Source organism: Struthio camelus, chromosome Z (genome assembly GCF_040807025.1).
Source record: "Struthio camelus isolate bStrCam1 chromosome Z, bStrCam1.hap1, whole genome shotgun sequence".
Lineage (NCBI taxonomy): Eukaryota > Metazoa > Chordata > Aves > Struthioniformes > Struthionidae > Struthio > Struthio camelus.
The window spans coordinates 4457210-4482018 of NC_090982.1; the positions used below are offsets into that span (position 1 = coordinate 4457210).

General features: G+C 35.5%; 1 protein-coding gene across 7 annotated transcripts in view; it reads left to right on the plus strand.

Moving 5' to 3' along the window:
* Window positions 1–24809, plus strand: part of LINGO2 (leucine rich repeat and Ig domain containing 2) — a 489457-nt gene that overhangs the window by 238576 nt on the left and 226072 nt on the right. For 4 of the 7 annotated variants that reach the window (XR_011137928.1, XM_068928449.1, XM_068928454.1 and 1 more), the window contains 2 exons: window positions 16780–16911; window positions 19063–19177. The gene's annotated coding sequence lies outside the window, so the exon portion shown is untranslated. Of the gene's footprint in view, window positions 1–8771; window positions 8826–16779; window positions 16912–19062; window positions 19178–24809 lie in introns of those variants that run through there. The other 3 variants (XM_068928453.1, XM_068928452.1, XM_068928450.1) reach the window with 3 other exon arrangements.

Below are 24809 nucleotides of genomic sequence, written 5' to 3' on the forward strand. Positions count from 1 at the left end.
AAAGAGCAACCAATGGACACATTTTACTGTATATAATCCAAATGCTGAGATTTATTAGAAAGTAATCTCAAGTGTTCAGCAACAGCTACAGGTTTATTTCTAGCACAAAGACAAATTTGTGGATCTCTTTTTGTACAAAAACATTGTTCTGCTAAGAAATTTTCAGATAAGTAATTTTCTAAGTTTGTTCTCTCTGTTTATCTTTCTGCTTCTGGCTACATGAAATATAAAGCACAAGTATGTCCTTTGTGAAGATATCAGGCTAAAAACATAAAAGTTATCGTTTAAATGAATCTGAAGCTGTGTTCTAGACCCCAGTTGGAAATGGATTTCAAATTGAGAAGAGTAATGGCTAAAAGTATTTACACTGTTTTGAAGTGGCCAACTTCACGGTCTCAACAGCTGCATAACAAGACAGATAAAAACAGAGATTCCAAACTATGCAATGCTTTATACTGTAAGTCATCATATAGCAATTTTAAAATCAATTCAGTGTTGGACAGGAAGCCCATGTAATTCTCTCACAACTCAAGTTACATACTGAGACCTCCTTGGGCAGGCTAAATCGCATCACCAGTATTTTGTGTGCCTAGGAAGATATTGCATTTAGGGAAAATATTCAGAAAGGTATACAGCAATACAATTCTATATGTTAAAATATTGGTAGCAGAGGCAGTAATGGCATTGTATGAGCTGTATTTCAGTACAGTGAGTTTGGTCCGGAATTTCCAAGGTCACATTCTTGATTCCATTACTTATATAGTACGCTACTTTGGCTGAAGTAGTATATTCTGTTTGAAGGGTCTGATTCATATTTTCATTGTTTTCTTGGATATGTTTGTAACCTTAGGACAAAAAAACAAAGTGGCAGAGAAGCAAAAACTTGCCAATCTCATGTAAACACAATGCAAAATCTGTGCAGTTAGCAACTCCCAGCATCCTTACTTCTTTTTAGTAGTGTCTTATTCTGTAAAAAACTGATGTCAGCTTCTGCTGAAGTTGCTTGCTTGCATCTTGGATGCTAGATGAGGTAAAAGTGTAGAGATTTAGACATACAACTCCCTTCAAAAGAATATTTTCCCTCCAACTGTAAGAGAGAACCCATTATCTGTAGTAAAAAGCTTACATTTTCTTAAAGTTAAATGCGAAACCGAAAAAACTATTTGTAGATCAGGTTAGAGCTGCCATCTACTATACTTTAATAATAGCATATATTTTTTATCAGTTTAGATATTCGGTATATAACTTACATTTTAAATTAGTTAAGGTAAACATAGAATAATCTTAAGTAATGCTAAATTGCTGACAAAGACATAGATTTAACTGGGATTTAACAGAGATTTAATTAATTTTACATTAATTAATGTAAAAATAGAACAAAATATTCAAATCTGTTCATTATGAACAGATTATGAAATTATGAAATCTGTTCACTGACTGAAACTTTACTCCATTTTGGTGCAATTCATTGTAACTGCATTTGACATTTCTCTTTAGCTCCTTTCTGAATGTTCTGCTTCTTATAACTGCAGGTGGAAGCTGTTCCACTGACAGCATCTCAACCCTTGTTAAAATGAGACTTTGTAATTAGGACATATCATACTAGCCAAACCACAAAAAAAACCTTTGATTTTTCTGAATAAGCACTTGCTCTTTTTTGCTTTCCAGCTCATTCTTAGTATTTAAACTAAGCAAGTAATAATATAAGCTCTCCACCTGATTGTGAAGCCACCTTCAACTAACTTTTGGAGCAATAGTACTACTTGAAACTTTTTGTTCTTCAGAAATATGGATTGTGCTTTTTGACAAAATTATTTTCTGTGCTTGGATCTTAATGTTTTTATTGCAATTTTCTTGAGTGTTACCGAATGGCACTAGAAAAGTGAAGCATCTGTCCTTCTAAAGCACTTTAAGAATGTTCAATGATGCTAGGCTCTTATTTGATTTTTTTCTTCAAGTTTTTTAATAACAAATTGAGAACTTATGCATCACACTTTAGAATGACTACAACAGTTCTCCTCTTGTGTATCAGAACACATGTGCATGTTTTCAGATGACAGTTAATGCAGCAAAACCACAACGCACTTCAGCTTTTTTCCCAGTCTTAGGCCGAACAATTTAAGTAGCAGTGCAAAGTAGCAAGCAAGCATTGACAGTTAAAGGCAGTTTTAGTTCCTTTTTTAGCTGACTATTTTTAATATCAGTGAATTCTTTAGATTCCTCCCTTTAGCTCTGCTGTTTTTTTTTTTCACTGAAGATCTGGTTATTGATAATTTTTTTTAAGTACTGAGTAGGGTCAAAGTGAAGGATTTCATTTATTTCTTTAAACTACTCATATTATACTAAACTAGAGAAGATAAGGTTAGCATAAAAGAAGATTGAAATATTTTAATCATGAAGATTTTTCCAGTCAGTTATGTGGGGGAATAGGGAGAAGTCTGCATAATCAAATGATGATTTTAGCCATTTTTTTAGATGCTAACTCTTGAATGAAGCTGGAGTTGAGCTAAAGGAATTAAAATATTGTTTTAAATGACAGTGGTAAATAGGCTTTATGACTTGGGGATGGTAAAGCATTTGTTAAAAGTGCTTGAGAGCAGAGAATTAAAACATCTTATTTAGAGTAAAATGTTATTGGCTACAGTATGACATTATTAAGGATATTAAAAGAAAATGCTAATGACAGAAATGAAACAAAAGTGACCAGTCTAACATAAGACAGTAGATTATTTAGTATAGACAAAGGGAACTTTTTTTTAGGAAATAGTATAATATAAGATACTAATCAATAATATAATTGGTTAGAATTATGGATGTGAAGAAAGAATGTATTTATACAGCACATATAAGCAAAGCAGATGGTGTGTATTTTCCCAAGACGCCTACCTGAGTCAACCACTCCAAACTACATACTTCGTGACAGTTCCAGCTGTGCTGACAAACATTGGCTGTTAGTTTCTGAGTTACTGGTATGATCTCAGGTAGCTGAATAGTTTGATACGCTGAAATTTCAGTAGAGGAGCGTCCAGTCCTGTAATACTGCCATCCTCTATAACCACAGAAATGCATCTCTCCTACTAAACTAGAAGATATAGAAATGATGTTTTCGTTTGTGTTTGCTCTTATGGAAGATCGGGAGAAGTTACCTTTAATATTGTCAGTAACTCCGTGCGTAGGGCAGTCCTGCGGAGGAAAAGATGTTCAGTTCCTGGCTGCGCAGATGAAGAGGGTGAGCTTACGCTTTGACGTCCTGCATTCTGTGGGAGTGATGCACAGTCATCAAATACAGGGTATCACCTGAGAGAGAACAAAAGGGCGTTAGAAGACAAAAAGAGAAAGACAAACCTAGAAACTGTGAAGGCAGAGATTTAATAAAATGTGTGAAAAAATAAAAGGTATAGTTTAGCCAGAATGCTATAGTATCTGGCATAAAAAAAGGACTTGTCACGGGTGAGCAATTGGGCAGTACCACAAACTGTGCCACCAGAAAGTGAAAATAATGTATTTATGTGTAGTTATAGCTGTCTCCTGTTGATTCCTGTTTTGTTGCAAGTAAAATCAAAGGTAACTGAAAGAGCTAAAGAGAATTGGTGCAGGCATTTGCTCCTTTTCCAAAGGAGCCAACAAATGCCGAACCAAGGACTAAGCATAAGAGAATTTCTAGTACCTCAGGTTTTATGCGGTGTCTCACCATAATTTTTAAACTACTTTTTTCTACATAAAATAAGTTAGTGATTATAGTGTTGGTCAGGATCTCCTGATCAGGAATTTCTTGAAGAAAGGGATAGAAGTGCTTCTTTAAGAAGCACTGTCCTCACATAGCAGTCTTAACTATCTCGTCTGCGAAAAGAATGTGCCCTCTTGATATTTTCTGTTGGTGAGGGTCCTGATCTCAGGATTACTGATCTGAAGTTCTAGCACTGTTCACACTGCAGTGAGTTAACTCTCTTAAAAGTCACAGAAATACAGTGTTGGCGATGTCTCCCCTGTTAATATCTCTATCACTTCATAGACGAATACCTCTGAACTAAAGTCTATTTATCACACTTTACATTTAGAGTATGATTGTTTTAAAAAACTTAAAAATTTGTTTCATTCAATTTCCATTAATTTCAACAGAGGAACTTTCATTCTTTTCTGTGTGAACAGTGAAACTAATGGTAAATGCTTTAAACTTCTTACCTGAGCTTCCCATTGACTGTTAAAATCCAGGCAGTGCATTAAAGTGTTCCATCAAATTTCAGGCTCTGATAAGCACTTGCTGTGAAAGATTGCAAAATATGTTTGAAAGATAGATTTTAGATAATAGACAGAAAATTAAGTTGTTAAAGATTCTGAGACAGACAGACAGATGGTGAGGTTAATGACATGCCCTTGCATGATTTTTTGATATTCTCTTTGATGGCCGATGTTACCTCAAGACATTGTTTTCACTAGAGATAATGGCTTGTGGCAAAGAATTATTCTATGTTAATGGTGCTGCAGAAACTGATGATCATTCTGTCATTGAATGAACATGAATATCTGTCATCCCTTTCTCTCTCACCCCTCTTAGTAGAATAGTACCATGTAACATCAGGATTCTTATCCAAGGACAAAAATATATTCAATTCGTTTAATTCTTGTTCTTTATACTTGGGTATGGTAGTGGAAATGAATGGCAATAACATACATAAGGAATCTCTCTGTCAAATAGGTCTTAAAACACCATGTGGAACTGGTATACATCTTAACTTTGTTATTGATCTGGGTGAACAGGCATAAAAATAACCTGGTTAAGCAAGTTTCATTCTCATCTATTTTCTCATCCTCTTATTTCCTATATTCACAATAGATTATACCTCTTTCCTGCTCCATTAAGCATCATTCCCGGGAGATCAAATGGGTTAAAAAAAGTCTTATTAGGAATTCATATATTGGCCAGTAAAATAATTATTTTGTCATTCCCTCATTTCTAAGTTTCAGGCTGTAATGATTATGCATGCTGGCATTTACCAACATGAAAACTCAAAGCTGAAAATTTAAAGAAAATTGAAAAAGGAATATCAGACATTCAATTGGCAATTTCTAAAAAAAAATAGACTGTTCTCTGTTCTTCCGCCTTCTGTCACAGAGGCGTATATTACAAGCCTGCTATGTGATCTGAATGTATTCTGCACTCACAGACCAGTGTGTGACAGGGAATTAGTCTGCATAATGAAAGGAGCAATATGTTTGGAGAATAGCAGAGATCCCATTTCACCACTTAGTGCAAAAACAGTGAAAAAGGGTGAGATGGAGTCCGTGTAAATATCCCAGAGATGTAGATATGATCTCAAATGCCATGCAGATATTAGCATTGCAATTGACATCTCTTCTAATTTCTCTGAAATTTGCTTATAAACATGAAGTTTATAAAGTGTTATTTCGTTACAAATGTTAAGGCAACTGTTATTTGTAAAATTGTGAGGGGCTTAAGAATCAAAACTAATGCTGTGATCATCACTGTTACATTACTGTTTTTAAAATCTGCGTGATATCATTTGCTTCTGCTTTTTTTACCTCCTGTCGTCACTGTGATGGTTGTAAAACTGAACCACTCCCCTTTTTTTTGTCTCATGCAAATCTTGATTCTACAGAACTAAATGAGAAAGGACTCAGCAGTTTAAACTTCTGTGGTGCTCTTTTGCTTCTAACGAATAAGTTTCTGAGAATTTTATGATTAAAGTAAATTAGTTATAGGGGCTATAAATTCATTGCAATTGCATAAGAAAGAGAATGCTGGATTTAAAGTTGATGGTTAGTATCTTTTGTTGCGCCTATTTTACTTTCACTCACCCTACTGAGTGATTGTACTGCTAAATATTATCTGGCATTACAAAAGTGTTTTCAGGGAAATCAGTAATGTCCCTTGGTTTTTACCAGCAGCGTGCAACTGTCAGGTACTACTACTGTATTCTCACTCTCTCCATCTCTCTTGCTTTCAATCTCTTTCTTTCTGTCTTTCTGATATTTGTGTCCTGTCACAGGAGGTATATTAACGTTCATTCCATTACTTTCATAGCCATAATTTAGGAATGGACAGGCAACAGTGTGTAAAGGATTTTTCTTTGGACTTTGAGTATGTCTAGCAGATTTTTTTAAGGAAGCTATGCCAGATTCACTTGTGTGTCTGGAAGCTTGTAAGGTGCTGCCATTCTTCCATTTCAGCATTAGACTGTAGTAACCACTGCATGCGTTTCCCAAGCCTTGCTTCAACCCACACAATCATTATCTTGAGTTGTGAACGTTCTTTCAGTTTAAGCATGCAAGTTCTTAAGCAGCTTATATGAAATAAAAAAAGTGCGCTCTGTAGCATCCATTTCTCTCTCTTGGGGCCCTGAGAATCAAGGATTGCCAAGTTAGGTGTAAACAAAAATTCTATTTAGCTGTAGCAAAAGCTGCAATTCTCAGGTGCTGTATTTAAAAAAAAAAAAAAAAATCACTGTTCTTTTGTAAACCTGTGAGCCACAGCACTTTTTTAATGGTAAGTGCTATAGGGTATTCCACTGATGGGATTGCAAGGTTTTTAACAAAGTGTCACTGAAAAGGTATTTTTAACTTCTCAAATAAAATTTTGTGCCTCCCTGAACCTTAAATTAAAACATCTGTGGAAACAACTCCACCCACATCTTATCCATACCACTAGAGTTTTGCTACAACTGGATTCATTAAAAGCAGGTTCAAAAAGGACTTCAACATTTTGTGTCTGGTGTACTGAAGCGGAACAGCCTGATTCACCTGCCTTCTGGATGCGGAAGTACATCAGGAGTAATTCTAAAAGTTAGCACGTTTACACTTGGGTAGAAAGTAGTATGAGAAAGTAGTTCTGAAATGTAGGTATTTTCTCTGGGATTTGTATCTGTGTTCTGCAAGGTAAATAGTAAAAACTTCTGCTTTTAAATTTTGTGAATAAAACTGTACCTGCCCTGGAATTTTGTTTGTCCAAAGTCCTTATAACCCACTCGCCATGTTGTTTATGTTTCCCTGAATATACACTTAGTGGTGTTTGTTAGAGATGGTCTCTTTATTCAGTTCTATGTGTGGTGTACTTGTTGCACCTGTTATATTCCGTAAGTACGATTTGTCTTCCTGAGAGGTAGCAGCTTTTCTTTGTTAGCTTAACAAAGATTTGTCTGTGTAGCTGCACAGACTATAAAAGGTTAGTCTGATTTATTGGGATGTTTTCTATGACTTTATTTGCATATATTTTATGTGATTTTATAATATGTTTATGAATCTTTGGATTGACTGTTTGGGTCATTTTGGTGACTTAGCAAATTAGTAAGCCAATGTGATTTTTAGTGAATCTAGATTAATGGAGTAGATGTTACCTTTAATATTAGCTAGCAATAACAACCTGCCTTTTGAATATGCATTTAAGTCAGTTACATCATAATATGCAAATCTGTTTTGTCTTTGCTGATGCATATATGAGATGGCAATCAGTACAGCAAATACTAATATTTGCCTTTTAAGTGCTCAAAAACATAAAATAAATGAGGCATGGTTATTGATTCTCTTTGGCCTACGTTATCTGCACAGGAACTATAAAGAAGAATTCTCTCTCTTCCTTTCATGCCTCATTTTCTCATACTATCTAATGAAGAGCTTCACTTTAACTATAATGTGCTACTCTTGAAAGTACATTTTTATGGCACTAAAAAGCTATAGTTTTGCATTATGGACTTTTTATTGTGGTGTTTATTGCCTTGTATTGTATAGAATAAAGTAACTTTGTAGTGCTGGAGTTATTTGTTTAATTAATTAACTAATGCAAACTACATTCTTGACTCCAGAAAAGTAAGTTGTCAGCAACAACTTGTCACACTTAAGACTGTCCATCAGTACTGTAAAACTGTGGAACATTTTCCCTTTCTATGCCTTTCTAGTGACTGTTAAAGTTTCCAGACACAATTTAGTGGAACTGAAAAGCTCCTCCTGCATTAGTGACATATGAATTAGGCACTACTTTCTTGAAATTCGAGAATCTCTAGGCAGCTCAGCCAAGCCTTATACCTGAACCTGAGCCTTAGGCTTTTCTGGCACTTACCTCTTGTGAAAATTATAAAAGCCCTACCTGTGCACCTTCCTGAGAGGGTGAGTAGCACATTTTCAATACTTTTGAGCTTTATCTGGAGCAGTGTGATCTGGCCCGGATAAAGCTAGTTCCTTAGGCATGCAGATTTTAGGATGTTGAACTCTGAGCATAAATCAGGCTGTCAGAAATTCAAGTTAAGTAGTTATCCAAGTCCTTAAACTGAGTAGGTCTCAAGCGTGGTGGGGGTAAAAAGAACAGTACACGAACCACTAAAGCAATAGTAGCATCGATATTTTTTTTGTACAGTTCAAACTTCCTGAACTAAAGCAATGTTCTTCTTGGCACCCATTTGTTTTCCTAGATTTTCTTTCTAATCGTTTCCTATTTCGCTTGCAATGCTGTAGACTTTTTGAGTAATGCTTCCCTTTACATTCTAGATCCCCAATGCTGGGTTTTCCAAGGTCTGTCTAATGTATACACATGTATGCATGACAGCCAAATTTTTGGAGAATAAATTCAAAGTGCTTGTTGCGACAAAAAAAGCTTTAAAACTCTGCTTTTTCAAAGAGTCAGCTTTAGGTATATTCAGGCTTAATGCAATCTAGAATCTTCGGCTGTGTGCCCATGTTCCATTGTTGCTAAAGTTCTGTTTTATTTCTGTGATAGATTTTTATCACTAAGAAATATGAAATAAGTGGATGAAAGGGTCCAAGAGAGATCCACCTAATCTTTAAATTCATCCTGAGACATATGTCATCATATCCAGGTATTTCCTGACAGATTTGTGTCCAAGTTGCTCTTAAAATTTGCTCAAGATAGAAGTCCTGCACATTCCAATTCAATCTGTTCATTGCCCAAACAGTTTTTTTCTTTTTCGGTGTGAGTTACATCAACATTTCTTGTCTGGTTTCAGTGTAACTTGAAAACAATCATTATCCTCTTCAGGTCAAGCTTTTAGGTATTTGGAGAATGTTATGTCCTACTAGTCTTGTCTTTCATACAACAAACTTACTTTCCTCAGCCCTTATCTGTAGATCATATTTTGTCAAACAGAAATCATTCTTGTTTCTCTCTTGAATTCTCCCTAGTTTGTCTGTATTTTCCTTGAACGTTTAGCATCTCTTAATTAATACCAGCTCTTGATGGGGAAAGCTATTTTACTACAGTTGTAGCTTTGCATATTATAGGAGATTAAGGCAAATGAGGAACAGAATGAAACTAAGCTGGAAATCAAACTGTGCAAAAAGGTTTAATGCAAGAGAAACCTATGGTAAAAACAAAGTCTGGGTGAATGAATATTTAATAGGCAACAAGTTGAAGCACGTTACAGCTGTAAAAGAGTGGAGTAGCCTGTACGCTGGTATTTACCAATTGGTTGCACTCTTGACAGTAAGGGCCCCTACATAACAAACAAGTGAATAACAACTAGGCTACTTGCTGTTAAGGTGACTGGCTAAAAATTTCGTCTTTAATAAGACAAATATCAAAGGTTAAAAGTTTTATTAATATCAGTAAATTCCTTCAAAAAATTCTAGTAAAAAGAAAGTTTAAAACGATGGAGTGAGATGATTAGGCTTCATCTTAAAAATAATAGTTTAAAATGGAAACACTGACTTTCAACAACCTAAAATGTGAGAACAAGGAAGAGCCTAGTTACAGTACCACTTTGCAATTAAAAAACTTGTAGGGGAGGAAAAGAAAGAAAAACCTGTAGGTTTTACGCAGTCAATCTGTTGAACTGTTTGTGATGAGGAGGTGTCAAGGCTTAGATTTAGTAATATATATGGTTTTATTCTTCAGTTCATGGTGAGCATGATGAGATTCCATAGACTAGGCAAATCGTACTACATCTCTGTGTGGTACCTCTGGGTCATCTGAACGTTAATGTTGAACTGGTCTGTGTTACAACTGAATATGAGTGTGTATGTGTGTGCATATTTATATATATTTTATGAAATTAGAGATCACTGTGACATAGGGATTTAGAAGACTGATAAATCAGACCAGTGCTTACCTTTAGGAGAAACACTTTATGGAATTCATTTATTAGCTGTGGCAATGATTCATTCTACACATTATTAAACATTACCACTACGTATAAAAAAACTCTTAATCCTTAACAGTTATATCCTAAATTAGTTGTGAGAATGCAGTGCCACAGAGCTGATGCCGTGTAGTTAAGGCTGGTGGCTGGAGCCCTTGGTGGTCTCAGTCACGGAGGTCCGGGCAGTCAGGTTCAAGAGGTCTTCAACAAGGGAACTCTGAACACAGTCAGGCTTTTTGTTTTCTTCTCTGCCTTCTTTCCTTTTCCTGCCTGATGTTTTAATGCTCCTTTCCTCCCTCCTGAAAGAGGGCTCTGATCTGCTGTTCTTACTGCTTAGAGTGGTTTTGATTTTGCCAGTCATCTTGTGTATTCAGAAGGATGTCCTGTCTATTTACAATGTTTTGTTACCTTAACTGCCTCCTATGTGTGACTATGTGTGACAGCACATATCTTTTTTGCCCCTTTAATGGTCCTCCGGCTCACGCACTTATATAAACTGCTTGTACGTTGTAGCTGACTATACCATCACAGTGTTACAAAATACTTAAACTTTTTTTGTGTTACAGTATTTTAGTGTATACTAGAATACTAGTTTATGCCAGTGAACAAGCTAGTATTAATTACATTCTGAGCAGAGCAATTTTAATTTATCTGTGCCACAGGTTCTGGGATTTGGCTACAGTCGGAGACCAGAAGCACTAACACTGAGGGACCTGAAATGTCGTTTGTTCAAGGGATTGATATGATTTTTCATTTGTAATTGAATAGCTACATTGATATGCCATAGTCAAGGCATGAATGTGAAGGCATGTATATAAAAGGGTGAAGTTTTCCATTAAAGTTATCTTGTGGTTAACTAGAAACATTAATCTCAAAGGTTATTAAGATAACTGCTTACTTAAAAATTATACTTCTGCTTATGTTCTGATAGGAGAGAGGCAAAAATCTCAAAATTTTAGGTTCCCTACCCATTAGTTACCATGTAACTTCAGTATAACAGGATCCTGATATTTAGCAGCCGGAGACGGTTTTGCTTTTCCTTCCAGTTATGCTGCTGTTTGACATAATGAGAGAGAGCCAACACTGGGAGAAGAGTGAAGGTGTTTTCTGTGAAGGAGAGAAAGTGTTAGTGTTGAGGCTGGCATCTTTGATAGAGCCCTGAGGATGAAATCGGACATGGAAGAAGATAAGGGTGATACAGGAGGATAAGAAGCATAATGCTGTGCACTCCAAAGTGAGAGCAAGCTGAGTTTTGAGCTTTGACTCAGATGATAGGAGAGGACAAGGTGTTAGAATCAAGAAAGAAACAAATGGTGAAGAACAAATGCACTGCTGGAGTTTAGGACAGACTTGAGCACAGTTCAGGGTAGTAACACAGGATGGCTAAATTATGATATTCCATGCTTGAGAGGCAATTTATAGTTACTGTAGTACCTTATATGGAAGATGAAAGTAATAGTTTCAATGCTAGAATTATGATAACTGGAAGAGGAGAACAAGACTACAACTCTATTTGAGACTATGTTTAGCTTTTTTAATTAAGTGTGATTAACTTATCATATTTCTCTGTTCATGGAATCACAATTCTGTAAACAATTTTCTTTAAACTTTCTTGTTTCTAACAACCTCATTACCATATCAAATAGCAACTGATTTCTTAGAGTAAGAAATCAGATGTAAAAAGTCACAATATTTCTGGATCGAGAAATAATAAACATACAGTTGCTGATAATGAGCAAAAACTTCGTTTCCTCCTTATAAAGAATCCTGCTTGCAAACTGGAGGTTGGATCCTTCACCTACACTCAAGCAAATTGCAGTTTACGGTACCTAGTGCTTACCAGCCAGCTGATTCTTCTATTAGAAATTGTGTGCGTGCCAAAACATGGCCAATTTAAGAAAATAGTCATTTTTCAAGCCCTCTACCCTTAAGTTCTCTATTGTGTCTTGTTCAAGTTGTAAATTTGTTCTGCGTTTCAGTTACAGCTTGAGACAGCCTCTTATTCTTTCAGCTGACACATATACATGTACATACTGTCCTGTTAAAAACCATATCATCCATATTTAATGTAATCTAAGTGATTTTTTTGTGTGTTAGGTAGAAGCTTGCTCCATTTAATGCATATTTTTTGACAAATCAATGAAAACTTATTTATTTTCAGCTGTTGGTAAATGGAAAGACTCCTGGGGATGTCAGGCAGCAGATACATGCAGATCTGTTCACCAGTTAATAGCTTAATAGCAGATTTACTGGTGATAGCTGCTCTTTCTGCAGGCACCATCTCCTTTTTTCTGTTGTAAACAATTAAAATCAAGCCATAAAATTATTTAATTACACTGAGAAAGTACATTTGTGTATAATCCCTTTGAAATGAATAGATTCTGTCTGATGAATAAGATAACAGATTTACTTTAAACATTTCTGATTGTGATTGCATATTATATATATCACATCTTAAACAATGAAATAATCAAAATTTCAAATTTTTTTTCTTCTAGTTCAAATGCTTGTTATGTCCTCTGTAGTTTTCACATGTTTCTAAATGATAAAATATTGCTAATGTCTCAGCTTGGAAGGTGCCTAAATCACTTAGCCACAGTATAAAAATGAGATTTTCACCATGAGAATTTATTTATTTGCTCACACCAGATATTCATCTCAGCAGCAATCTATTTCCAGCATTACTAAGGGAAAGATAGGAAGCAGGAAGTGAATCTCCTTTTGATAAAACCTCCAGGCTTCCAGGAGTATCTGTTTAAAAACTTCAGCTGAAAGTTAGCAATATATTTAATAGACTAAGTGTTTAATAGTTTTTTCAAAGTGAAAAAATAAGGTGTCTGTACTTTGTCCTTGTTCATAAGAAGTTGTCCTAGTTCTTAACCAGTGATGCCTTTATGTCTTTGTAGAAAAATGTGAAATATCATTCCCTAGTATGGATCTCTGCTGGTATGTTTTGTTCAAAAGAAAAGAAAAAAGGAAAAAAATGGAGGAAAGAAGGGAAGGGAACTTGAAAAGTTCTTCTGGTCTTGCAGTTCCAGTTCATACTCTTTCAATTAGAGATACTAAAAGCTCTATTCAGTGTCATGAGTAAAACCTGCCATATTGCTACATATTTTCTAGAATGCTTTTTTAAGTAATTGCCATCATTACTACTGTCACCCTTCTCGGCTCTGAGTCCAGTTTTGATTTGGAGACACCTAATATTTAGACAGACGACTGGGTCACATGGCTGCTCTAACATGGTGACTGCAGAAGATTGCAGTATTATGTCTGCTCCAAAGTGTTAGTACACTAAGTGTTAGGAAGATATGATGGCAAACATTACTGTGAAAATGCTGAGAGGCTTCTACACTGAAACTTTTCTTTATGGAGAACTGATTTTGAGCAAATGTACCAAATTCAAGTGTCTGTGAAAGAGATTCTAGAAAAGTAGGTAATAACAAATAATATAGAACAAAGGACAGTCACCAAGATTTATAAAGTTATATAAATATGAAGTTGCTGAGCTACCTACCACAGCAGTAAACTAGCTCAGGTATACCAAATAAGTCCTCCTTAGCACTGGAATATCCAATCTAGAACTCACATAGTCAAAACTATACACATATTTAAAGTAAAGATAAGCAAAATTTATTTGGAGAGATGACTCATCTTACGCATTAGCAGAGTTATGGTTTCTAAGCTAGACATTACTCAAAGCAAAGTTCTCTCATGTTAGCTCTGATTGCTAGCAGTCAATGTGTTTACTTTACTAGTTTCCTTCTAATTTTTTTCCATTGTTTTTACCACAGTTGGACTGCCTCACTTCTGAGGCTTGACTGTACATTACATTTTTAATAGTGAAATACTTAGTCAATAGTATGAAATATCTATCTTTAGTAAAAAATTACTTTTGTGAAAATCTTTGGGATCAGGTGAGGAGGGAGTTTCTCTTTTCATTTTAGTGGAGATTATGCACTCAAAACATGAAATACAGATTGAACAAACTGAACTACTGACTCTTATGCATTCTTGCTGTACTACATTTCCACCACATATTTCCTCTATTTTTTTTTGAAATGTGCTTTAGTTTTTGAATAGACTTTTGGGTTAGATACTGGCCCAAGGCCAAGGGACATAGAAGAAGTTATCCTAATGTCTGATTATCCTCAGTAAAGAACTGTAACTCAGGGTCTCCATTTTCTCTTGTCTCCCTTGCCCAATCAGATAATAATATGCGATTGATCCTACCTACTTCAATGAGAAGAACTATGGAATGAAGAAATTAGTAGAGTTCTGGATTCATTCCTGATTTTTTGGTATGGGAGAAAGATGGATGTTAAGTAGACATTTGAGGAGTACTGTTCAGTCTTAATTTGAGTGTATCCTATATATACTTTTACTGCCTGTTTCCCTGATTTTATTGTATAAGAATATATACCAGCCTGTTCCTCGGAAATCATTGGGACTTCTTGCAAAACAAAGTTAAGTAGGGCTGGCAGAATTAGGTTATGTGTTTTCAACTGGCAGGCTGAGAAGAGTACCTCAGCTATCAGGAAATGTAAATTTGAAGGTAGATTTCAGACAAGAGGGAACGATAAGACAGAGGTGCTGAATGATACGCTCATCAGATCAAGTTGAAAAGTTTATTTTGTGAGTAGGCCCGGATGAATAGTCCAGAAGTTCAAGTGATGAATCTTTGAGGTACATAAATATTTTAGGAAGAAATATCAGAAATCTTATCTGCCTCCCTCCCCATTCCTTAAAAATAAATACAAGAATTAGAATCCATCCAGTCTGTGTTCGTTTGTATTCTTACTCTAGGGTAGCTAAATTCATCTTTTTCCCCTTCCTCCAAAACTTTAAAATATAATTATCTTCATTCATAAATAAACAAGATATTTTTCTTAGATGAAAATTCCTGATGAGTTTCAGAACTAAAACTAGCTAATGTCATTAGTTTGTACATAAGGCCATCATTGTTGACATGCTGAAGGAAACTGAAGCTTGGGATTATTTAATTATTTCATAGAAATTACATTTTTTTGGTCAGTGCAATGAGTTGTTTTAAATAATGGAAGCACAGAGTCTCCTGTTAAAAATATGACACTGTGGGTGGAAACACAGGAAGATTCTTTTCAAGCTGAGTAACACAAATTTGTTCAGCAGAAAAAGGACAAAGAAATTGTGCTAAATATTTGCTTATTTATTTATTAGACAGACTGAAAACTGATAGTAACAGTTGCCATGGGTCTTCCCTAGAATGATTCACATGAGTTTTTTCACTTTCTATGTCATATTCCTGTATTAAAATTGTATTCATGAGATAAAAGCCAGGCAGAGGTTAGTGTTTCTTCATTAAAATGAAGTGCCTACCAGAATACCCAGCTGACTTAGGAGAAGAAAAGCAATACTCTTAGTTTGGGCCAGATGCACCCAATCAACTAATAAATGACTGATTTTGTGTACCTACTGTGTAAAACTATCACATCCTGATGAGCAAAATAATAAAATATTATGGTTAAAAATTAAATAGAACTCTTTCTAAAATGTGAAAATTTCACTATAATGGCTGAAAATAAAATATTTATTAAAAAAAAAAAAAGAAGTGTGGAGCTGGATAATCAAAATGAGTATATAGAAGGACTGGCACTTTTGTGTATAAACTCATGCATCCTGAAAGCAGAAACATGCAGGTCTGAAGTCAGACAGCTGAGTGCAGTTTTGGCACTTTTATGACTAGAGCTATTTTGAGCGCTTATCTGTTAGCAAGAAGAGGCTGACAGGGAGGATTTATGCAGAAGTAACTGGGCCAGGCACAAGAAGAGGAAACATGAACAGACATTGTCATGATCTGACAAGAACTGCCCCAAGCCTCCAAGGCTTTCATTTAATCTGAACTCAAATCCACAAAGACAATTGAGAAAAGCATTTATTTACAAAAGAGAAGAAAATAGCTTCAGTATATTGAAAAATAAACTTTTGGGCAAGGGGAGATCTAGGAAAGCAATTTATCCACAGAAATGTCCCACCCATCTTACTGGAAAAGTGACACCTTGCAAATGAAATGCAAGTAGCCAGATGTTTAAGAGCAGTCAGTTTCAGCCCAGTCAGAAAATGTGATTTCACTACAGACATTTAGGCTGAAAAACTAGAATGGCTCAGAAAATAGGTTGCATATTTCACAAAGAAGGACTGAAATGTTTAGTGTTTTCCCTGAGGAACTTGGACACTTTTTTGATTTATTCTCATATTTACAAAGCAAATCTGAAATATCTAAAAAACCAGCAAAGTGCATGCCATCAAAGTCCCAGATGGTTCTAAATAAGTAATAAAAAAGTGATATAGCATAGATGGATGTCTTTCTTGCTCCATCTTTTTCTTTTAGCTCCTCTCTAATAGGTGAGTTACATTCCTTTAAATTGAAGGAGCAAGTTCATTACCATCTCCTCAGTAACAATTCAGACTGGAGGCATTATTGTGTCCATTCCGACTGAACCTTTTTCATCCTGTCCCAGTGGTTCTCTCTCCATTGAGGGATCTTAGTTAAAAGAGATGCCTTTTAAGGGAGTATTTGTTACTGTAGTCAAGGTGAGCTCATCAGATATAATGTTTTTGGGGCATATTCACTAATTTGTTGCTGAGATATGTTGAGATATAGAAAAATTTAGGTGAATGTATGTTTTCTTTTTTTCAGGTATATAAATAGTTAATAATTACCTCTTGGAGTCACCTTGACTGTCTCTTCATCTTCCTTAATAGCTGAATTTAGACACCACTCCTTTGCTTTTGTCAAGAATTCTATGAAGTTTTACAAGACACATCTATGGTTAGTGGAGCAAATGTTTTTTATAAACCTCCTCAGTGTGGAATATGCTGCGTGAACGTAATAAAAGTTAATATTAGACTACTACAAAGCAATTCACATCATACAGCATAATCCATTATAATATATACCCTGTAACATTACTTAGAACAGTACACTTAGAAATTCTAAACCAAAACAGCTTGTGAACAGTGTGGAAATTGTCTAGTATCCCTTCTTTATGCCATTGATGCAGTATTCTCCAGAAACAGTCATGAAATAGCGTGGAAATCATTTTCTCAGCCTTGATACCTCCTAAGTAGTTTTTTATTAAAAATAGAAACTCTTATAAATTATTCTTTGACCTAATAAATATCAATCATTATAATAAGAATGAAATAGCTTTTTTCCTAGCTTTAAAAATAGTTGGGTAGGAAAAACTTTTCCTCACTTCAGAAAAATTTGGACTAGGGCAAATTTCAACTGAGTCATTCTATTCAGATATAGAAGCAGCAATATCTAAAAATGGACAGATATCCAAAACATTTCATCTATTGAATTGCAAGATTGAGATTGCTGCATGTTTTCTCCTTCATATTTGAATTTTCATTACGTAAGAGATAGCAGTAAGGCAAAAGAAAAAAAATAATAATTTCACTGAGGAGAAATTCAAAACTAAGTGATACAAACGTGCTGAAACCCTTCCCAACTAGAGTTATTCTGTGAATTTGTATTGTTCTACAGGCAAAAATTTCATAAAACTCTGTATCGTTGGCCCGGTTCTCAAGGTCCATCACAATGCTATGGCTTTAAAGAGCTGCAGTGCAGTGGAGTGTAAAGAAGAGAGCATCCTCTGATATAATCAGTTGTCCTTGACTGAGGACCTAAGCACAGAAAGTTGAGAGCTAGATTTAGGATTAATTGTAGAAGGAAACTTCAGAACTGTGTGGCTGAGTTTTGTGACACCTAAGTCAACTCTCTGAAACTATACCTTGTAGCTAGTCTGCAGCTTAGGGGTGCATAAGTCAGAGGTAGAACTGGATCAAAATTTAGTGTTACTTATCCTATGTTTGTACACTTTACCCCATGTGCCAGTTTCAGGTGGTAGGATTTCTCAAGAATTATGCAAGAAGACTTCTAAAAAACAAGGAAACCTTTTTCACAGATTTTTCTAACATCTCTAACTTAAATTAAGCATGATTAATGTAAGCCTGTCCATTTAATGTGATGAGTAGCATCTCAGATTGTTTCAGGAAAGAAACATTGGCTGAGATCCTAAGTCTGGACACGCTAGCTGTAAGCTGGACATGCTAGTTTTTGGTGACCTATTCTAAAGGTGATTTTCTTATCCTAATACTTTTTCAAAATCAAACCATTAATCAATCCAAATCCATTTCAGGTCTGGAATCCCCCCCCCCCCCCCCCCCAAAAAAAAAAAAAAAAAAAATCTTGATAATAAGTCATTATTTTCAGGACAAATCCTAGCCCAGGTGAAAAAATGTGAAAGCTTAATTTAATTTCCTAAACTAAATATCTAAAACTTTAGTTAAGCTCTTTTTCAATCTTCTTTTTACTACCTTTAAGAATGATACTACAGGTGATTATATAATGAGAAGGAAGGGTATTTTTGGTGAATATTCACTAGCTGATGGAATTTAGCTCTCCAGTGTTGTCTGTTTAGTCTTAAGTAAAGAAAACTCACATTTTAAATATATGTATGTTTTTATTACTGCAGGTGTGTAACAGTGCTTTTTCCCTAGGTAATGCAAATCTGCAATAATAGCAAATAGACTTTGGAAGGTAACTGATAAAATCAAAACTATCTGTTCTTACAATCCCCGTCTGTACATGTCAGAGCTTACCTCTTGCTGCCCATGACTACAACAGTTCTAAAGTCATCGTTATTATTTACTAAAATGTAGAGACAGAGGGAAACTAAGGAGACATATTATGTAATTTTAATAGATTACTCCTTTTTTTTTTTTTTTTAAATGGGTGCCTAAGGACAGTCTATAATGTGCAATGCACTCCATCTCACAAAAGTAAAAATAATGAAAAGATAACATGAGCTGTCATTTTAATCTACTAAAATATTCCTAACCCAGTTACTTAAGCTATTTTATTTAAAGATTTGAATGTCACTTTTTATTTATTTACTTTTTTTTTTTAAATCAGATGCACAGTCTGGAGCAGTGAAGTAGAGGAAGACTACCTCCTTGTCTAGAGGTGGACTACTACCACTGCCACCTACCACTACATTGCAATGCGAGCTATGAGCAGTTTCAGCCTGGTAAGTTTCAATTAATATTTTAACTGATAACAGTTTTTCCATTTCTGGTCTCATTTAAATTTACAATAACATCTCAGCTGCTGTTGTTTTCTATTTTTGATGTTGTATTTTTGTGTTAATCTTCCTAAAAAACTGCCTTCTATGTTAACAAAAGGCAAATGTTCTTTCTGAGCTTTTGTCACATGAGATGTTTGAGACGCAGTTTTGTCATGAATCAAAGTATTTTTAGTTCCCAGTCAATGCAGTTATCGTATGAAATGTTTTTCTACTCCTTCAAATATATTCATAGTACACTCAAATGCTCGCCATTCTTGTCAGGGCTGGAAGTTGAAATGTCGGAAATTTTATTAGCTGAAGGTTCTGCAGAAAAAAAATATAATTTGCTGTTTTATTGCAATGATTTTTTTTAACTCTAAAAAACATGTTTTGAATTTTAAAAATACTATTCTAAATGTTCAAAATATGTATTTTTAAAGTGTAGAAGCATTTACTTAACCCAGCCTCATTCTGAAAAATGTTTGCTTCAGGTGAGCTTTTATTTTGTGAAAGACCTAGCTGTGGTTTTTTTTTTTTTTTTCCGCCCCTCTAAAAAAAAGGATGGTGCATTTGAAGCAGTGCTATCTCTCTTTGGAGGAAAACTAGTTAGAAGCAGCGATGGATGATAGTCTCTTAAGCCCCAGCAGGAAGTGGAACTAGCTCTGCTACTACTGTTTACATGCTAGCATATCAGAGACACACACAAACTTCAGCTGGTAAAGTGCAGCACTAGGAAGCTGTAAGATCGTACTGGAAGTTCAAGAAGAATTCAGATAGCCTCAGAATTTACTGAAGTAACAGTTTCAAATTTATACAGATTTGACAAAATCGATATCAGAAGCCTGGCACAATGTAAAGGATTCCTTATGGCCTAAGAAGGGAATATATCAGCAAAGAAATACATAGTAAAGTGCTGTAGATTTCCTTCAAGACTTGATCTTCTGTTTTGTATGCATGTGTGCATATACATATGTACATATGTATACTTAACTTCTGCTGATAAATGGATGATCTGTGTCCTGCATTTAAAGGAAATGAGATAGTTTTCTGGGTTTGACTATTCTGGTGTCCCCTCTGTAGTGCTTCACCATTGCATTGACTTTAAAAGTATATCAGATAATAATGATGAAGAGAGAAAAAAAACCCTCAAAAAGTGGTAAAATTAGTCATCTCTGCTCTGTGATCACTGCTTACTGGAACAGAGTGATCAAAAATATTATGTTAACAGTAGAGAAACACAAAAAATATGGCTTTATCTCTCCAGGAGGAGATTTCTTTTCGTCTAATATGAACTTACTTGGACTATTTGAGCTCTCCAAGCTCATTTGGTAAGTCCACTGAGTTGCCAGGTTAGAGATTATATCAGTTGTTCTCACTCAGACTTACCTCCTGTCCTCATAAAGCCAGTCACTGTCACTACATTTTCAAAGCAGCTTGAATATTTTTCATCTGGGTCCCCAAAATCCCCCCTGCACTGCTAACAGGTATGTACATTTTATTTCCTTATAATTCATTCTAATAATTAGCACATATTCAGTCCTTTAACATGTTTTGGGAAAGTACCATGGGCTACTACAAAATCTTTACTTGCTTGGATGCATTTCCCTTGCTATGTTTTTGGAGGTTTAGAAATGCAAAAAGACTGCTTTTTGCTCCAGAGCCTAGACTTGCCCTGCGATTTAATGCAAGCTCTTGCCTAACATCACCACTTCTCAGTCATATTTCAGACATGGTGAAAGCAGGGTGTTTCCTCTTCACTGTGTTTGAACTGTCTTCGCTATTGTTACCTGTCCAGTCCTCCCTCAAGCGTCTTACTGTCCAGAAATGAAAATACAGCTCAGATGTTATCCTTAGAGAAGGAGGAAATACTAGTAAACCTGTTACTCAGAAGAAACCATTCAGCATGATTCTTATTTATGTGCCTACGTCAATGCAGGGTACTTCCAGAAGCCTCAGGAAGGTATCTTTCAGCATTATTTGGAAGACAGTTTTAAATATTTTCATCTTCAATTGTGTTAGCCTTCTGAAAACTTTGGATCATGTGCAGTTAGAGCAAATGAGTGCAGCATTCGATGGGCAGCATTTATGCTTGGCAAAACTGGCCCAGTAGCTACTTTTGCTTTCACAGTAGGAAGTTAAAGAACTAGGAGAATTCTGTCAGTCTTGTTTCGTGGAGCTGAATGCTAGACGTGAAAACTCTGAATAGGTGTCTTCTTTAGAAAACAAGATAAAAAAGAACAAATAAACAATCTCTTTCATACTATAATTCATCTTAGAAGTGATAGAGAATAAAAATAACATTGCAATGCAATTTGGTCTGGGGAATAAGAAGTTGATAGTATTACAGCAGTTTCTGCTTCATTGGCTTTCTGCAAGTGGCTCTTTTGATTCCAAAATGCTCTTAAGGTCTCTTTAACAACGGATGTGCAGTGTGTCCTTATAATGGCACAAAATGGCTTTACACCATCATATCTTGTCTTTAAAGCAAGTGATTGTGTTGCTGTGTTTAGAAAGTTTCTTTCTTTAGAAAAAAACTGATGGAGGTACACATACTGTGTGACTTGAATGCTACCACAACCTCTACCTGCCTTCTTAAATCAGACTAATTCTGAATTATCAGTGGTCATTTATATTTTGATGTTAAAATCTATATTCCTTTCGGTAAAGGTGAATATGTTCCTTCCATTTCATGTTTTCATTTTAATTCCCTTCCTCTCGTTTTTTTTTGGAGTTCACCCTATACGTAGGGCCACACAGTTCATGGTATGGTGCCTGTGGCTACACAAGAACGAGATGGAACTAAGATACCAAACTTATTTTTCCCTTTATGTTATTATGTTATTGCATGACAGCAACTGCTTTTTTTTTCTCTCCCTGTGCAGAAATTAGTACTGGTTTAATGTAACTTGTAAAAACTCCCATGGGGAAATACTTATTTCAGCTTTTAAATTATATTTCCTAAATCTTTTTTTTTTTAAAGCTGGTGGCTGATTAGTTTAAACAGCTCCCAGCTTTGATCAAGGTAAGAGTTTTCTCACTGTCTTATCAATCAATTTAGCAAGGTACAACTCTGCCTGTGGGTAAGCTTTAGATTGACTTAGGAATAGTTTTTCAAAGCTGTTTGAGATGCATCTTTTGTTAGATGACACAGTTACAGCTTCACTCCATATATCTTTTAATCCTCCATTCTTCCAACCTGGTCAATATTAAGGAAAACAATTTGAGTATATTGTAGGCCAATTATTCCGTCAAAAACTTACATATTTGAAGTAACAACCCTTTATTTTTAAGCCACTTTACACCATAGCTATATGTTGCATTTGTGTCAGTGTTCTGGTTCTGGCAAAAAGGTAAGTCATGAGTTTTTCAGATAAGTATTCTTTCTTCTACTATCAGTAAGCCTACTTTATTTTTTTAATGGACCCAGCAGCAAAGTGGAAAAGATGTATCGCTGGAAGTTCTTCACTAGAATTTCAGAAAAAAAAAGTTTTGTTTTGTTTTAAACTTGCTTGAAAAACAGTCAGTGATTCTTACATAATTGATGACTTCTTTTCCCATTGAGGGCATATATGCATATATTGTCAGCTATCCTCTCTGTTTACTGGAATTTTGCCACTTAGGTATTATTTTCTTTTTACTGTGTTTATTTTGTCAAAGACTTGTGAAACTAACAGCATTATTTCTGAGTTGAGTCTACGTGCAAATGGATACAATTCACACATGAGGATGGGCAATTTCAGTCCTCCTCTTCCATTAGATTATATGCTCTTGGCTCAGCCTGCAGGAGGCGATTTAGCCCTTTCCCACCATTGCTTACAGTCATATCACACAGTTCTTGATTTTTCACTGCTACTGAGCTTACTAGTCTTTTATCCACATACAACAGAATATCAGGTATGAACACCATCTTCAGAACAGGGATATTTTAATTCTTATTATTTTTATTTTTGTATCTAAGGCAATGCCACGGTAGTGAGTTCAGTGCTTCCCTGCTATTTGGCACTGATGATGTCACACCTGAAATGCAGTGCCCAGGATTGGGCTTCTTGATATAGGGCAGTCATGGATGTACTGTGGCCCCAGTGTGGTGTCACTGACATGGTAGAGCCAGGGTGCAGGGAATACAAGGAGAAGCTGAGGAAGAGAGGGTGAAGGGAACCTTGTTGTCTGTAAATATCTGAAAATACAGGGAAGGTATTTTCAGAGAAGACAGCCCCAGACTCTTCTCAGAGATGTATAACAGTAGGATGTGGCACAAACTGGATCATAAGAAATTGCCATTTAACTATAAGGAAAAAACAGAGGATGGTCAGATACTGGAGCAGATTTCCCAGATAAACTGAGAGAACTGCATCCTTAGAGCTGTTAAAGACTCAACTGGACCTGGTCCTGAGCAGCTTAATCTGATTAGACCCGCTTTAAGAAACGAGTTGGACTAAATGACCTCTAGAGGTCCTTTCCCATCTACACTATTCTGTGGGTTTGTGATCCTGTAGTTAGTATTGCTCCCAAAAAGCAGGAGGAAAGTCTTCTCAGCTATTATACTTCATAATTATATTGGCCACTTCAAGCAACTAGTCATGAAAATTTTGACTAAACTTATATAAATAATGTTTCTTTTCTTCCTGTTTCTTGTTACGCACATAAGAATATTGAGTTCTTGGAGATGCTTGACAAGGTGCAGATACTGTATATACAAATGTGTTTCCAGTAGACATTTTAGAAATTCTAAAGGCAACTAGTTTCTTTAAAAAGCCCTCATTAATGAAAAGAATTTCCTGTTTACCATTAGGGGCTAGTTGGACATAATTGAGGAAAAAAGATTATGAAAATGTACAACTTTTTTTTAAGTTTCAATTTGGAGAGTAGGATGAGGATATTGCATTGACAGGTGTAAAGCTGGGAGCAGAAAATAAGGCAGAAAAGAATTAGCAGAGACTTGTAAAATGTTTGGAGCGGAGATGGCATTTGATATCACTTACAAAGGTGGAGAACTCTATTAGTAAAGAGGTTATCAACGTGAAGCTGGTTTGGGGGTTTGATTTTCTTGTGAACATAACATGACCTGAGTCCTAATTATTCTTTTCTTCTACCTAGCATAATAGATCTAGTATTCCCAGAGGTCAGGTGGCTAGAGGTCAGTGAGCTAGAGACTTTTGAATGTAGAAGTAAGTCATGCTACAGTACTTTTGGGGATCTGAATGTAAACCATACCTAGAAATCTTCATTTTTTTACAGGACATGGGAAAAAGTATTCAGAGTATCCTGGTCATTATAATATTTACCACAGTTTTGGGGAGCTGCATGTGGGAGTGTGTAAGAATACTACATAGTTTTGCAAACCTCCAGGATGCTTCAGGAAGTTATTGCCTTCACTATGACATTATAACCTCTTCATTTCATCTTGTGAAATATATTATACTTTCCTCCCTCAATCTGTCTGAGTGAAAAAGTACTGAATTATTTCAGTCCACATACTGTAGTGTAAACTAAGCATACTTACATTACTAAGCATACTTACTGGGTTATTGTTCTTTGTCATTGAGGGTGACGATGCCTGCAGTTTAACCATGATGTGAAACAGGTGAGGCAATAC